General features: G+C 35.1%; 1 protein-coding gene across 1 annotated transcript in view; it reads left to right on the top strand.

Moving 5' to 3' along the window:
• Nucleotides 1–17,228, top strand: part of Neto (Neuropilin and tolloid-like) — a 1,086,331-nt gene that overhangs the window by 48,050 nt on the left and 1,021,053 nt on the right. The gene's annotated exons all lie outside the window — the stretch shown is intronic.

Genomic DNA, 17,228 nt, shown 5'->3' with positions numbered 1-17,228 from the left:
TTGGGAGCGTCTTGATTTTGCAAAAGAAAGCCATTAGAATTCTATGTCAATCAAACTATCTTGAACATTGTCGACCTCTTTTCAAACAATCACAGATATTAACTGTCATAAATTTATATATATATATATATATATATATATATATATATATATATATATATATATATATATATATACATACACGACCTAGTCCTTTACACTCGACAAATTATAGACAATTACTCATTAATAGCCAATATACATGATCATGAAATTAGAAATAGTGAACAAATTAATATTCCATACTGTAGATTACATAAAACTAGTACAAATTTTTGTGTCATGGGGATGAAATTGTATAATAAGCTTCCCAGTAAATATTATAAGTTACCAACCAATAGTTTCAAAGCTAGATTTTATAATTGGCTTTTAATTAAATCTTTCTACTCTGTAGATGAGTTTCTTAAAATAAATTCACACGAAATTGTTTTTTAATAAATAAAATTATTTAGATTAGTTACAATTATTATTCTGTTGCTGAGTTTTTCAACACAAATTTGTATGAAATTGTATTTTAATAAATAAGTTTATTTGCAATTTAGTTAGTTTTCTTCAATTTAAAAGTTTCAAATTATTTCATGTTTTCATTGTATTACTTAAATTTTACTGTTTCTATTATTAGTGTTTTTAAAAATGTATTTATATGTTTTTTTCAATGTATTCTGACGAAGCCTAAAACTGTATGTCTAATGGCCAAATAAACTGAATTGAATTGAATTGAACACATCACTAAAATCAACAGAGATCTTCTGGAAAGAATAGAGGTCAATTTTCGTCACCGCCTTCAACAATGCGTCAACACAGACGGACATCATATGCCAGATGTAATTTTCCGCTCATAATTATTGAAATGGTATGTTCTCACAAACGTTGTTCTACCAATAAAGTGTGTTGAATACAAAAACTAACTATTTAATTATTATTTTAAAAACACTTGATTTCTATGCCCCACCCTGTATAAGACTTTAAAATTCGTTTGCGGAACGAGAAGTTACACCAAGCGGGAACACAGCTCTATTACAGTATTCGAAAATCTAACCAAATTTCAATTGGTTCGTAATCAAGAACGCAGCTTTCAGCCGTATAACTCTTCTCTTCAATATAGACTCAACACGTGTCAACATAAAGCGTTTTGTCATAAATGGAAGTTTAAACACGTTAATTAGCAGGCCAAATATTGAAGTGACGTGTTTGTGTTTACAGACTGTATTTTAATTCATCAAGATATCCATTCTCCCGTGCACATATTTCGAGTCGAGATCGTTGTTAGTATTCCCGCGAGTCTAATTTATATCCCATCCAAATGCATGCAGCGTTACGAGTATGAGTTTGAAGTTGTCTCTTTGTCTTCTAAATACACGGTGGTAATTATGTTGTGCTTGCAGCTCGATCAGATGGATACACACCCCTCCCTCTAAGTGAATGCAGAATTGTTTATCGTATCCTTTGTAATTTGCAGCACATACATTGCAATCCAACACATACATTCTCGTCTTGGTATGTGAATGAGGGGGGTTAACGCTTTCATATCAACTGCTCATATCGATTCTCATAAGCACACACAATTAAAGCCTGTGTGATGAATCTTGTCCCACTGTGAAAAGAGAGAGAAAGGAGATACGGTATGTCTTACTTCGTCTGTGTTGTTATTGCGATGGGAGGAGTGAAGCGATGCCAGTGTCGGAAGGGACTAGTTGATACATTCTGTAGCGCAAAATAAAGTAAAAAAAATATCTCTCTTCGTACTGTATAATTCCGTCACTGAGCTTATCTTTCAAGAAACTGAGTTCCGATAGCCTGTACAATAACAAGGTTTTGAAAGGAAACCTAAAAACTTACAACCCTCCTATAATCTCCACCTTCATTTGAAGGGACTTGGTTTTATTCCTACTGAGACAAGATAAACCTTACCAGGTATAATGAAGAATGGGTGGAGCGGAGAAAAATTCTCTCCGGCACCGGGACTCGAACCCGGGTTTTCAGCTCTACGTGCTGACACTTTATCCACTAAGCCACACCGGATTCCAGTTCCGATGCCGGATTCAATCCTCTCAGTTTAAGTTCCGCTTCTTAGTTTCTCTTTAGTGGCCAACCCTCATGCATTATGTCACAGATGTGTGACAGTGGCACAATGTCTAACAGACATGTGCAGAGGTGCACTCATTACGAGTGACTAAGTGGCCGGGATCCGACGGAATGACCGCCGTCTTAAATCACTAATGCAGAATTCCTGCACGGAAATATCATATGTACTTTCGTACATTTCACTAACACACAACTAAGTATTTTTTAGGTTAAATATTGGTTTCATGAAGTATAATCAAGACTTTCAAGATATTCAAAATGCTACAAGTTTTTTCGCTTTGGCATTAGAGAAAATATTGTGATTCTTCAGTTATTGGATATGGAAAGTTTTACGAAAATAAATGTTTTCAGCATCTCTGACACTGCTAAATTGATTGGGTATGCCTCGAATCCGTTTCATCTTGGTCTCAACAATTCGGACTTAACTTAAATACAGATAAATCACAGGCTATCTTATTTTCGAATAAAAGATTAATCCCCGATATTAATAAGCTCAACCTTCCTCCCGTGACTCTGAATAAAGCGATCATTCCATTCAGTTCAATTGTAAAAAACCTGGGAGTTCATTTTGAATCTAACCTCACCTGGGACACGCATATCAAACACACATGCAAGAAAGTATTTTCCACTCTTCACTCATTAAAAAGATTGTACCACTATCCAGCTAAATTAAAGCAGATGCTTGTACAGACTCTTATTATGCCTCATTTCGATTATTGTGACGCTTTATTCAGTGATCTCGGGGTGGATTTATCCCAGAAACTGCTACATGTTCATAATGCGTGTGTTCGTTTCATTTGTAATGTCCGCTACTACGATCACATTTCGTCTTCTTTCGATAAATTATCGTGGCTCAGGTTAAATGAGACCAGAAAGTTACATTCCCTTTCTCTCTTATACCGAATTTTGCACACCTCTACTCCCTCTTACTTATCTGTCCGATTCCACAGTCTTTCTCGGTATCATAACTTAAATACTCGGTCACAATATAACACGCTAGAAATATCACTCCACACATCATCTCTTTATTCTTCATCTTTCACTGTTGCTATTTCTCGTCACTGGAATTCTCTGCCGCCTGAAGTCAAGGGCTGCCGAACTTTAATTTCCTTTAAATGTAAATTAGAAAAGTATCTTATGATGAGTTGCCAGACCTAACGTGTTGCAAATGTGTTCCACTGTATTTATTATTATTTTTTTTTTATTATCTAAATCGTGTTTATTTATCACTTAACGCCAATATGTATCCCACTGTGTTGTTCTTTTTTATTATTAATCTGTTTTTTGTGTACATTTTATTCAATTGTCGGTTTCTGATTTAATCGTGTAAGTCCTATTTAATTGTAATTTAATATTAATATGTATACTAATGTGTTTATTTTTATTTTTACTGTGTACATTTTTCTTTTTTTATTGAATTATCGGCTTCTGTTTCTATGTGATTCGCATCTGATTCTAACAAATTAATATGTATTTCACTATGTTTATTTTTATTTTATGAGGTAAATTTTATGTAACTACCTCTTTTGATCTCATTATGTAATCAGTATGTAATTACTTAATTCTGATCAAGCTTTATGATCAACTGTGTAAGCAAGTTTTAACCCTGGTTGAGTGTAAGAGAAGGCCTTACGGCCTTAACTCTACCAGGTTAAATAAAGCCATTATTATTATTATTATTATTATTATTATTATTATTATTATTATTATTATTATTATTATTATCTGTCCATGTATTGATATTTTTTCAAAAATATTCGACGTATGTTCTTTATATATACTATCTATGACTCAATTTATCTGATTAAGCCGTTATTGAAATGTATTATTTTTAGTTGAGAATTTCCAAGTCTTCCTTTTTATACGAAAACACTCAGTAACACGCCACTTTACGTGATCGTTAAAAAAAAAATAAGACGGTTCAGTTAGATTCTCCAGGGGAAATACATTTCATTAAAGCTCACATAAATAAACGTCGTTAACTGAAGTTCACTTTTGATCGAAAATAACGAAATGCACTGAGTTCTATCTATGTATTTATGTTGTATAACGTTACTTTTACATTATGTGAATTTGGTATAGTGCTAATCTTAGACCACAGAAATACATGCGAAAACGGTGTGAGGGAAAATTGTGTTTGTAGCAAGTGATTTCTAATACATTTTTCGATATTCATTTCTCTCATTCATAACACGCGTCAAAAACGTTATGGAAGACCTCAAGAATAAGAGAAGTCGTGCCGGAAATTACACATGAAAAGAGTGATCGTGACTGAAATTGTCCAGACATAAATTATATAAGATATATATATATATTAGTCAGTTTACAATGCCTTTTGACTTTTTCTGACAGCCAAATATTAATTTACAGTCCCTGATAAATGTATCGCACTGCAAGATACCACTCCCCTCTATCTCTCCATAGGTCTTCTCCTAATTGTCTTCTTTCGATAGCTTCCAGAATGCCCTTTTTCCATGTTGTCATAGGTCTTCCTCTTTTTCTTCTTCTTGATGGGGTCCAATCATATGACAACCTTGGTAATCTTTCCGTATTCATTCGCATCATATGCTCATACCATATTAATTGTTTTGTGAAAATATCCTCTACAATATCATTCTTAAATTGCATTTTCTCTCTGATTATATCGTTTCTAATTTGATCTCTTCTTGAAATGGCTGCTGATCGTCTCCAGTAATCTATTTCTAAGGCCAAAAATTTATTTTTGAATGCGTTTTGCAATTGCCAAGTTTAGACAGAAACATCTAATATAATTTTATAATAATTCCATATGCTATGAAGAAGAAGAACACATGTTTTGTAAAAACATTGACTCTATGTCCTTGCACAATCATTCAATTTAAAAGCGAAACTTTGCTGGGTAACTTTCGGTGTTGGACCCCGGACTCATTTCACCGGCATTATCACCTTCATCTCATTCAGACGCTAAATAACCTTAGATGTTGATAAAGCGTCGTAAAATAACCTACTAAAATGAAATAAATAAAAGCGAAACTTTTCCCAAGTTCTCGTCGCAACGCTTCTTAAGCCATATGTGTAGTAACTTAAGTTCAGAAATATACAACATTGAATACACTGGTCTCTGAAAAACGAGCAATCACGCACAATGTCTGAAAGTCAACTGATAATCTAGAGCCACTGAAATCTGGGTTTTGGCACTGTATGAGGTGAGATAATAGATAAATAGTAGGGGAGACTGTTGTACCTTTAAACACTTTTCACATTTTATTTTTTTTTAATTTTGGGAAATGAAATTTGTTTAATGAAAAAATGCTTGAAATAATTATTGGAGATTCCTTTACAACTTCCTGTATGTATTTACCTGTTTTGCAGATCTATTAAGGATGGAAAAAATAAAATGAAGAGATATGTAATGTGTTCAGAGGTACAACAGGATCATGTACCTTGGAACATACACTCTTGTAACATGAAACACATGGAATATAGGTGGGAATATAGCTGTAAAAACTGACAATCATATCTAACATGTATTTTCAATCATAAACCGGAGCAGGATCCCTGATTTAGATTTTATTTCCTGGAGGCGCAATAACTGCTTCAACAGCTTTCTTGAAGAATCCGCATCAATTGGGGACCTCTTTAATTCCAGACTTACTTCGTGACATGACCTTAAAATAAAAGAAAAACAAAAACCGATAGTATCGTGTAATTTGGAACATGTTCCATGGTACAAGATGTTTTGTGTTCAAAGGTACAAGAGGGTGCACGTTTAAACAAATATGGCTCCGAAAACTAGAGAGTCAAATAAATCATGGAAATTAAAATATGTTATTACTCACCAGATGATAGGGAACACACCGTACTTGAGAGATATTAACAAATGCAATCTGGTTTTGTATTAGAAAACATACCTCAATGAACGAAATGTTTACTTTTGGTACTAAAACATTTCTTTTGTCTACGGAACTCACACTTTGCAATTAATCAAACTGAAACTACGACCAGAGCTACTTAGCGGCTTTCTCTACAATCTACTTCATTTTGAGTCCTCTAGGTAGCAGCAAAAATTAAAAAACAAAAAATGTTCAAAGGTACACTATGCTAAAGGTACAACAGTCTCCCCTACTATAGCTTTAAACGTCGATTTCCGTAACTTACATTTTTCAATGCTCATGTACCTTTTTCTCTGCAACCATTAGGAATGAAAATATGAAATTTTGTACACAAGATTAAAACTGTATTATCTATAATTCCTGGCAACAAAATTTCGATTTGTTAATATTTGTGAGTTTTATATATTACAAAACTTAGAAAAAATTAAAAGGAAAATTGTTTCATACTTAATATTTTAAAAAATCATGTATAAAGGCTAAATAAAATATTTTGATGCAGGGAAATGTTACTCTAGATATTGGTAACACATGTGCAAGGTTTTAGGTATATTGGTTTATCAAATTTTTAGAAAAAGGTACATCATTTCTTTTATTTTTTTAATGTAAAAACTAAAAAATAAAAACTGTTATTCATAATATTCCTGAAATAAGTTGAAGGTAAAGAAAATCCTGTTTTAAACTAATATTTCAAATTTCAAGGTCCTAGATCCAAAAATGTGAAAGTTATATGCAATTCAGTAACATAATGTTATTTCTCATCCGTTCCCCCTTAACGCAATCTTCTGACGTATGCATTACACCAGCAATATGGTAAGACCGACCTCATTTTATTTTTCGTTCTGGTAATCGATGCCTTGGAATTTCCACAAGCTATCTTAGCTTCAGATAATTTATTTTCATCACGTGAAATGCTAAAATGTGTAAAGTAATATACAGTATTAATATCACATACGGTTGGCAATAACGTTCGCAATCGCTGCAAAAGTTTCAATAAAGCAAAATATAAAAATGCTGCTGTTGCAATCCTTGTAACTGTTAGCACATTGCTGCTTCAATGCCGCGTGTAGCAAGAGAAAGTTGTGAACAGCTGGTTCAGTGATAGCCGCTTCTTTCCGAGTTGTATCTTTTCCCAAACTTATTCGATGCAACGCTCTTTTCAGATTCTTTTCCTAGTGGATCCCCATCAGACACAGTATAGACCTACCAGTTCTCAGAATTTAAAATTAACAGCGGCAGTACACATAAAAGAAAAATAGAGGAACGATCACTTTATCCAGGAAACATCAATTAAATATTTCAAATTACGTAATTTGGAATACTAAGTATGTAACTAAAATTATAAAATATGTGCTTCAGAAGTTTGGCAAATCCTACATACATTTAAGAAGATAATTTAAACAGTGAAAATTGACATTATAGGCCTAATAAGATCCTAAAGATTATCTAAGCGTAAGACAATTAGAAATTAAATAAGAGGGAAAATGGGTGTGCAAAATAAAAGAAAACATCACAGAAGAAACGGAAACCAAACAACTGAATTGGAACGAATTTGTTCAGCGTATGACCAGTTAGGTTACCTAAATAGGCGATGATGTGGGTATGACCAGGCAGAAGAAAAAACGCAAGACGAAAAGCAGTTGGCATGAGGAAATCCTAGACGCATTGGAAGAAAGTAGACACTTCCAAGAAGGAAAGTAGAATAATAAAAAATATTGGGTTTTGGATATCGGGAAATGACGTCAGTCGTCATAAACCATTATAATTATATAGTGTGTGTTCGAAAACTATGGAATATTACTCATAATTTCTTAAATTTTAATTTCACAAAACGTTTTATAGAAAAGCTGTTGGAGTTAAACCATACAATATGATACCAGTGTTCGAAAAAAAGTTTATTAAGACATACAGAGAGTGATAGTAAACGTCATTCTTACACGGCACCCTATATTAAAATTTACATATTCCGAATGTCCACTAAATTTTACTTGTGAATATGTAGAAATTCTATCCATTCACCCATTTCACGTTAACTACTTATTAAACTTGTTTCGTGTACTTCCAACTTTACACAAAAAGTATGTAAAATCATGTTGTGTAGGCCATAAAAGTAAACAAAATATTATGGGTAGTAAGAATAAAGCTTAAGTACTTTCTCAAGGTTTATACTTTTGAGTATAAGCACTTCCTGTGATTATATACTCGTAACCACTAGAACATACTCATATTCGTAAGAATAAAGACATTCTACCTAACGCGAATATATACTCATCTCTACAGCCTTCTTGATCGTTTAAAAGTTAGTATGTACTCGTGTTACCTATCCTCTTTGACCACATTGCACCGTGATGCTCAGTTTTTTTTTTTTTATAGACTTTCACATGCTATCCGCATGCTGTAGTGGTTTGTGTTTTGCTTATTATAAATAAATAAATAAATAAGTAAATAAATAAATAAATAGGTAAATAAATAAATAAGTAAATAAATAATTGAATAGATAAATAAACATGAAAGAGAGAGTGAATCAGATAAGTGACGCTAATAAACAGGAAACGAGAAAATAGTACTGGGAAATCGTCATTACGGGATGTTGGATAGAGATTACAACCCATTTCTAGAATTCCAGTTATGCTAATTCTATTTTTTTATTATAGAGAGTTTTATATATATATATATATATATATATATATATATATATATATAAAATTTAAAGTTACAAGTAATTGCATTTTGCAATTCAAATTTTACAAAATAAACTGTAATTGTTAATTATATTTAACAACACAATCTAACCTTATAATTTGATAGCCATTCATATTTTTATAGGTTATGTTTTTTTATGAATAACAAATACGTGTTTAACCTTTTTCACATTCACTTTTGTGAAGCGTTAAAGGCTTCTGAAGTTCACGTCTTTTTCTATATTTTTCCATGAGGTACTACATCGTTAATAAATTCTGCCATTTTTTTATTTAACTTTAAACTGAACACAAATCAGCAAATATTCAGAATTGAGCCTGCTACAAACCATACTCAGAATAACATGAGAACGAATTTATAAATATGAGAATGTACTAGCTTTTATTCTTATCAAGCATGAGTATATATTCTGTACAAGATGGACACTTGAGTATATTCTACTATGCTTCCATATTATGAGTATGTAATAAAAAATGAGTAGGTACTCAAATGTTTTTATTCTTACTAACAAGATTATATACTACAGGGACATCATTTCATTTTTACTAACATTTCTAATATTAACCTCGCTATACCTTTGGATGAACGGTTGTTAACCCCTTCCACGACTGGAGTTAGATTATACTGGCGTAATATACAAACAAATCACTTTACTATGTATAGGAGGGAAGAAAATTAGTTCATCCATTTACGTCAACTAGGAAATATCGCGATTTTGAGTTTGATAATTTTCATTAGGTTTTTGTTTATTCAAAATACAATACAGAATTAAAAATTAGTGTTTTTACTCACGAACTGAGCTGTCCATGTGGACGTATGCAGTGTATATTATACTGTCTACAGGACATTAGCGTACACTATAGAGAATAAAGTTAAATTGAAAAATAATAAAATGTGGAATTTAAACACATTTTTGAAAATGGTGGTCGTTCATTTCGATACAGGCTTCAGTTCTAATGTGCATATTATCGCACTATAGACTATTGCACCTAATTCCAATTACCAGTTTCGTCCTTCGTACCAATACCTCATGTTGAAATAATTCTGTACCTACTGTATAAAAGAGTACCTTACGTAATGTAAATTCACTCTTCACTTCTTCCCGATCCGAAGTCTACTGTCCGTCAAAAGTGGTTATGTCGCAGGGTCATAGAAAGGGGGAAAATCACGTGACAGTTAATTACTTAACGAGGCCCTTTTATTTAAGTTATTTTAAACAGTTGTATAATATTACGTAGACGTCCAATTCCTAACAGAAATTAATGTTTTTTAGAAAAGAGCTAAGACAGCCCAGCCACTACCTTTTACAAAGAGGCGATTAAAAGCGGGTGGGGGGAACCGGGATGCGACGTAGGCAAATGGACGACAGTACCTGTGCGAAAATGATTCAATATTGAAAGCTCTTTTGTCACTGAAAAACGCGAACATATTTTTGGAACGTACTGTTTACTGTGACTGTAAGACTACTATGACTGTATACGCGGCCTTGGATCTGTATGGAGGACTGTTAAACTTCATTAATAGAGGGGATGGTAGTGAAGTACGTTAAAAAAACTCAGGTACAATAAAAATTGAAGTAAAAATAAAATGATGTATCTGTATATACTCATGTTTATTCTTACCACGGTATGACTAACCAAACTTTACCACAGATGCTCAAAATGAGAACCATTCATAGCCAAACAGTATCCCATTCTTTCAAGAAGTCTATTGTAGATATGAGATGAAACAGATCAGTAATATAACTGTGAGAAAAACAATATTGACTGTTTACGTGATAGACTGTGAGATTTTATGCTTAGGCTATAAAACAGATTCCTAAAGCGCGAGTCGATAGTCGTGGATCACACTGTACATACATTTTGTCTAAGATAATAATGATTTGTGTGTCATATCTGTATTAGTTCAGTAACTCATTTAGAGAAAGAGCGAAGTCGACAACTTAGAATATAAATTGCAGGAAGTTTGGGAGCCCCTGTTTTAACGTAACTGTACGCAAATGAATGCAGAGCGGTCCCGATAGTGGTAGTTGAAAAACAAACAAAAAAATAGCGCAGCGTAAACAACAAGTTCAAACAATTTATGTAGTAAACAGGTATGTTTACGTTTACTTATTTTTAAGTTATTCAAGCCACGGTGCATTTTACTTCACATAAATCGGGAGCTGCGACACATGTTGCGTGCTGCATCGTGCTACGTTCTCGCGAGTCTGCTTCCGTCCATGCTCAAACATTCTGAGCGAAAAATCTGTATATGTCTTAAGCCAGTGATGTCAAAACAAGCGCATTTTTCTGACCTAGACGTCGTGTGCGGACATCAAGCGCTAGCTATGGGAGGAGCAAGGATTATACAGGGTGTTTAAAAAATACGGGGCATAATTTCAGGTATGTATTTCCCACATGTAGACAGTCAAAATAGTTCATTACAACATATGTCCGGAAATGCTTCATTTCCGAGTTATGGCCTTCACAACATTGAAATTCACCGGAACGTTTTTCTTTCCGCAGGTCGTTGTCATTACAGAAGATATATTATTTTAATGTACCGAAGTACATATGGCGGCCGGGTAGCTCAGTTGGTAGAGCAGCTGGCTACGGACTGGAATGTCCGGGGTTCGATCCCAGGTGGTGACAGGATTTTTTCTCGTTGCCAAACTTTCAGAACGGCCCCAAGGTTCACTCAGCCTTCTATAAAATTGAGTACCGGGTCTTTCCCGGGGGTAAAAGGCGGTCAGAGCGTGGTGCCGACCGCACCACCTCATTCTAGTGCCGAGGTCATGGAAAGCATGGGGCTCTACCTCCATGCCCCCCAAGTGCCTTCATGGCATGTTACGGGGATACCTTTACCTTTTTTACCTTTACCGAAGTACATATGATATTTCCATGCAGATATTCTGCGTCATCATACGATGAAAGAGTAATGGAACGGAGAAAAATTCTCGTGATTTAAGACGGCGCTTATTCCGTCGGATCCCGGCCAACTAGTCACTCATAACGAGTGCACCTCAGCACATGTGTGGACTTCGGTCCTACGTTCATAGACATCTATGACGTAGTGCAGAGGGCGGCCACTAGAGGAAACCCAAGAGTTGGAGCTTAATCTGAGACGATTCTATTCGGCGCCGGAGTTGTATCCGGTGTGGCTTAGTGGATAAAGCATCAGCACGTAGAGCTGAAAACCCGGGTTCAAATCCCGGCGCCGGAGAGAATTTTTCTCCGTTCCATTACTCTTTCATCGTATGATGACACAGAATATCTGCATGGAAACATCATATGTACTTCGGTACATTAAAATAATATATATGATATGCGTAAATCACTTCGTGATTTAAGACGGCGCTTATTCCGTCGGATCCCGGCCAACTAGTCACTCATAACGAGTGCACATCAGCACATGTGTGGACTTCGGTCCTACGTTCATAGACATCTATGACGTAGTGCAGAGGGCGGCCACTAGAAGGAACCCAAGAGCTGAAGCTTAATCTGAGACGATTCTATTCGGCGCCAGGGTTGTATCCGGTGTGGCTTAGTGGATAAAGCATCAGCACGTAGAGCTGAAAACCCGGGTTCAAATCCCGGCGCCGGAGAGAATTTTTCTCCCTTCCATTACTCTTTCATCGTATTACAGAAGATGTTCAAAATGTCCACCTCCTGCTTGAATACAGACCTCACATCGATGTCTCATTGACCTGCGAATACGATCCCAAACTCCAGCAGTATTGCGTATGTCCTCAGAACATGCCACAATTCGATTCCGAAGGGATTGTAAATCAGCCACCGGAGACGAATAAACCAATGATTTTAAATGGCCCCACAAGTAGAAATCGAGAGGGTTCAGATCAGGTGAGCGTGGAGGCCAAGCAACTGGGCCACCTCTACCTATCCATCGATCAGGAAACCTTCGATGCAAGTACCGGCGAGCCGTACGACTGAAGTGTGCAGGTGCGCCATCATGCAAGAAGTGAATGTGTTGACGATTGATCAGTGGAGTGTCTTCTAAAACATGAGGTATGGTTCCGGTGTATTTCAATGTTGTGAAGGCCATAACTCGGAAATAAAGCATTTCCGGACATATGTTGTAATGAACTATTTTGATTGTCTACATGTGGGAAATACATACTTGAAATTATGCCCCGTATTTTTTAAACATCCTGTATATATGAACAAAGAGCCTGTTGGATAAAGAAAACAGTGATGTACCAACTTCAAACAGAACGTGAAATTTTTTGTCGTTATTTATAAGGCTATTTGCCGTTGATATTATCTATAGTGTCTGTAAATCAAAGTACTAACACCAATTTCTTAATATTGCAGTTAATAACATAATAAAGAGTTAAGAAGTAATATTCACATAAATTTCATAATAGTAAAACTATACTACATTAAGTGAATAAAAGAAACATCGTTCATAAAGAAAGTGATGTCCCAAAGAAAGAGATTAAATGTGGCATGGTAAGTTAGAATTGATATTGATAGTATATTTAGCCTTATAAAAGTAATGAGTAAACTAATCAAAACAATATTACAGTACAAAGCAAAGTTACCTAAGTATATGTTTCAACTATAACTAACATTACATAACAAAACCCTTATGGCATTATGCTTTTAAGGTGATACTGGTGCGCAACTTCCTATCATCAGAATATTAAATTATTTTCTCGAAATCTGCTGAAGCTATAGAGCTGACATTTTTACAACACATGGGCACATATCTTTGTTTATGATGTAAGAGTAGTTCCTTTGTTAATTCATTTTCTTACAGACATTTTCCATGCGAATATTTTCAAAATTTTCAATACATATTTACGATATATTTGCGAAAACATCGTTTCAGTACCTGTAAAGCTACTAAATAAACATTTCTGAAAATTTCACTTTTCTCTAAAAAGTTGAGAAAATACTGCTTTTGAATAAAAAGGAAACTCGTGAAAAAATTAGCATTAAAATTGAAACTTAAATTCTTGTAATGCACTTATACTTTTCAGACAAATCTAAAAATTAACATGGATATAGTTTTAATAATTCCTCTTCCCTTTATCCATGAATCGGTGCTTGCCATCCCTGTATATAGCTGGACCAAGCGGCATATACTACCTCTCTCCTCTGTCTCTTTCCTTTCCGCTGTAAAGCGCTCTGACTCTCGTGAGCTCTAAAGCGCGCGGTTACCCATGGGCTTCAGTTGACATGACTGTCTTAAGCGGTAGTTTCCAAGAGCAACGCATGTCCCGCCAGGTAATGAAGGGACGGAATTTCGTTTCCACGCAAAGTCATTTTTTATGAACATTATGTTATGATGGTTTCTACAGTCCCGTCGCTTTAATTCCCGGCAGCCAATCGCGTTGCAGGTCGGCTGCATTTAAACGTGTGCATCTTGTGATTCGCTTATGAATACGTTATTCATTTCTTAAGGCTCGATAAATACTTAATATAATCGCCCGCCATTTTGGCTCTTTCGTTGGCGTTCGCAGAAAGCACACGAAGACGTTATTTGCCGCCCAATTATTTGCTGAATTACAGTGCGTTTGATTTATGATCATAGGAGCTGCGACATGATAATGTTTAACGGTGTGGCAAATAGATTCCTCATATGGAAGGTCGGCAACGAAAGAACAAAAATGGCGAACGATACTACCTACCTAGACTTTATAGAGCCTTTACTTCCTAAGACGTAAGCAAAGAGGAGGAGTCATGCCGGGAATAACAGCGTCGCGACTATAATATGCCGCGCCTCTATGCACACTCCGTCTGCACAAGATTGCATCACGGATCGCTTGAATAGCCGGCAACTTTTACGCCATCTGACGGCGGTATTGTTAAAAAATGGCATCTGAGTTCAGCAACGATATGAATGAAACATGTATCGATAGATCTAGTACAGAAGCACCCCATATTATAATTATAATTTATATGTCCGCCTAGTTAGCTCTGTGGTAGCATGTCTCCCTCAGATTATCATCATATATTTGAAGTAATGTGAACGTCGTGTAGCCTAGTCCTATGATGTCAAAAATTGTCTACATCTTAAAATGCAGAGTGTTATATTAGTTGCCAATAAATATTTGACGACCCTAGTACAGGGACATCACTTTATTTTTACTTCAATTTTTATTGTACCTGAGTGTTTGAATGTACTTCACTCCCACCCCTTCTACTAAGGAAGTTCCAACTCCACACAGAACCAAGACCGCAGATAGTAAGCAGTACTGAGTTACTGGGTATAGTACGTTCCAGAAATATGTTCGCGTTTTCCAGTGACGAAAGAGCTTTCAATATTGAATCATATTTTCGCACAGGTACTGTCCGTTTGCCTAAGCCGCATCCCGATTTCCCCCACCTGCTTCTGCTCGCCCCTTTGTAATAGCTGGGCTGTCTTAGCTCTTTTATGAAAACATTAGTTTCTCTTAGGAATTGGAAGTTTACGTAATATTATACAGCTGTTTAATTTAACTTAAATAAAAGGGCCTCGTTAAGTAATTAACTGTCACGTGATTTCCTCCCTTTCTACAATCCTGCGGCATAACCACTTGGACGGACAGTAGATAGCATGTCTGAGTAATTTTATATTTTCGGGTCGGGCAGAAGTGAAGATTGAATTTACAGTACGTAGAGTAGGTACAGAATTATTTCAACATGAGTTACTAGTACGAAGGACGAAACTGGCAATTGGAATTAGATGCAATAGTCTATAGTGCGATAATATGCACAAAAGAACTGAAGCCTGTATCGAAATGAACGGCCACCATTTTCAAAATTGTGTTTAAATATTCATATTATGATTATTTTTCAATTTAACTTCTTTCTCTATATTGTACGCTAATGTGCTGTAGACAGTATAATATACACTGCATAATGAATACGTTCGCATGGATAACTCACTTAATGAGTAAAAACACTTATTCTTAATACAGTACTGTACTTTGATTAAAGAAAAACCTAATGGAAATTATCAAACTCAAAATTGCGATATTTCCTAGTTTACGTAAATGGATTAACTACTTTTCTTCCTTCCTATACCTAGTAGAGTGTTTTGTGTTTTACGCCAGTGTCATCGAACTCCAGTCTTGGAGGGGGGAGCAAGCGGTGTTTCCGGTTCTCTAAAGGTATAGACGGGTTAATATTAAAAATGTTAGTAAAAATAAAATGATGTCCCTGTAGAAGAAGAAACATGCAACTTTTCAAAACTGCTTATGGGCTGAATCATGAAGGAAAGAGACATCCATTTGTCGAATCCTTTTCCAATAACTACTCTCTAAGGACTGGACCAAAATTCTCACACCATGTCAAACAGCGTGAAAGAGTGAAGTCATGCGTAGCCGATAATATAGCAATAACTGAGTGTTTAGATTGTCGTACAAAAACAGAAAAAAGAAACTCGGGATAAAAGCGCTGTGGTTTGACATTCAGGGGAAAACGCAAGAGGGAGATAGACGAAGCGTGAGATAGACCCAATTATGAAAGTGGTCGTACCACAACATAGCGACGTACTCGGGAGAACAGAGAACAGGGGCAAGGAAAATATCGTCACCAAGAATACATCAATACTGTGGAAACACGAATTGTTCTATGATTTTTCGCTTTATATTTATGCAACTCTCGAGGAGAAAATATTATGATGTTGCAGGATACCAGTTTCTATATTTTCGCGAAAATAGGCTACATGTTCACATTATCCGTGATATCGGAAAAGTTGTTATAGAAACGCCATCTGTCTCTATGTATGTATATGTATGTTTACTGCGTCTTTTACTAATTTAATGAATGTATTTTTTTCATATTGATCATCTATGAGGAAATTTATTAGACAATGTTTTACATAAATTTTTCTAATTTAATGAATGCATTTTTTTCATATTGATCATCTATGAGGAAATTTATTAGAGAATGTTTAACATAATTTTCTCTAATTTAATGAATGCATTTTTTTCATATTGGACATCTATGAGGAAATTTATTAGAGAATGTTTTACATAAAATACAAGAAAATTTAAAAATTCAAATCAATCCTTCTAGTTTTCCTATTTACAATTTTATGAAGAAACGTACAGAAGTTACAGGAAGTGGAAAAAATACATATTTTAAAAATGTTTTTCACTTATAAAGTTTTTCCCAAGGAATCAGTTTCATTTAATGGCACCATATAGACTACTTATTTTTCCATTTATTATCCTTCATATCTAAACATGAACTCTACAAAATTAAGTCATCTTTGTCATTTATAATCCATTATTATTCCCTCAAATTTATATGAACTTATTTGTACACTATCTACCAAAAAATAATTGGACACTGTTTTTGCCCAGAATCTCGTGGTACCACCTCTTGTTGCTATAACAGCAGCCACCCTGTCAGGCATGCTCTCCACTAGTTTGTGTAGGATATCCACTGGAATGCGTCGCCATTCCTCTTGCAACGGCATTCAGTTGGACAATGGAAGTTGGCTCCATGTTTCGGCGGCTACTATGCAGTGGTATGCAGATAATAATGTTCAACGGTTGGACTGGCCTGCACAGAGTCCTGACCTCAATCCATTGAGCAA

The sequence above is a fragment of the Periplaneta americana genome, chromosome 3 (assembly GCF_040183065.1).
Source record: "Periplaneta americana isolate PAMFEO1 chromosome 3, P.americana_PAMFEO1_priV1, whole genome shotgun sequence".
NCBI classification, from domain to species: domain Eukaryota; kingdom Metazoa; phylum Arthropoda; class Insecta; order Blattodea; family Blattidae; genus Periplaneta; species Periplaneta americana.
Note: the sequence above shows the minus strand (reverse complement) of the source record. Positions and strands in the feature narration are given on the sequence as shown.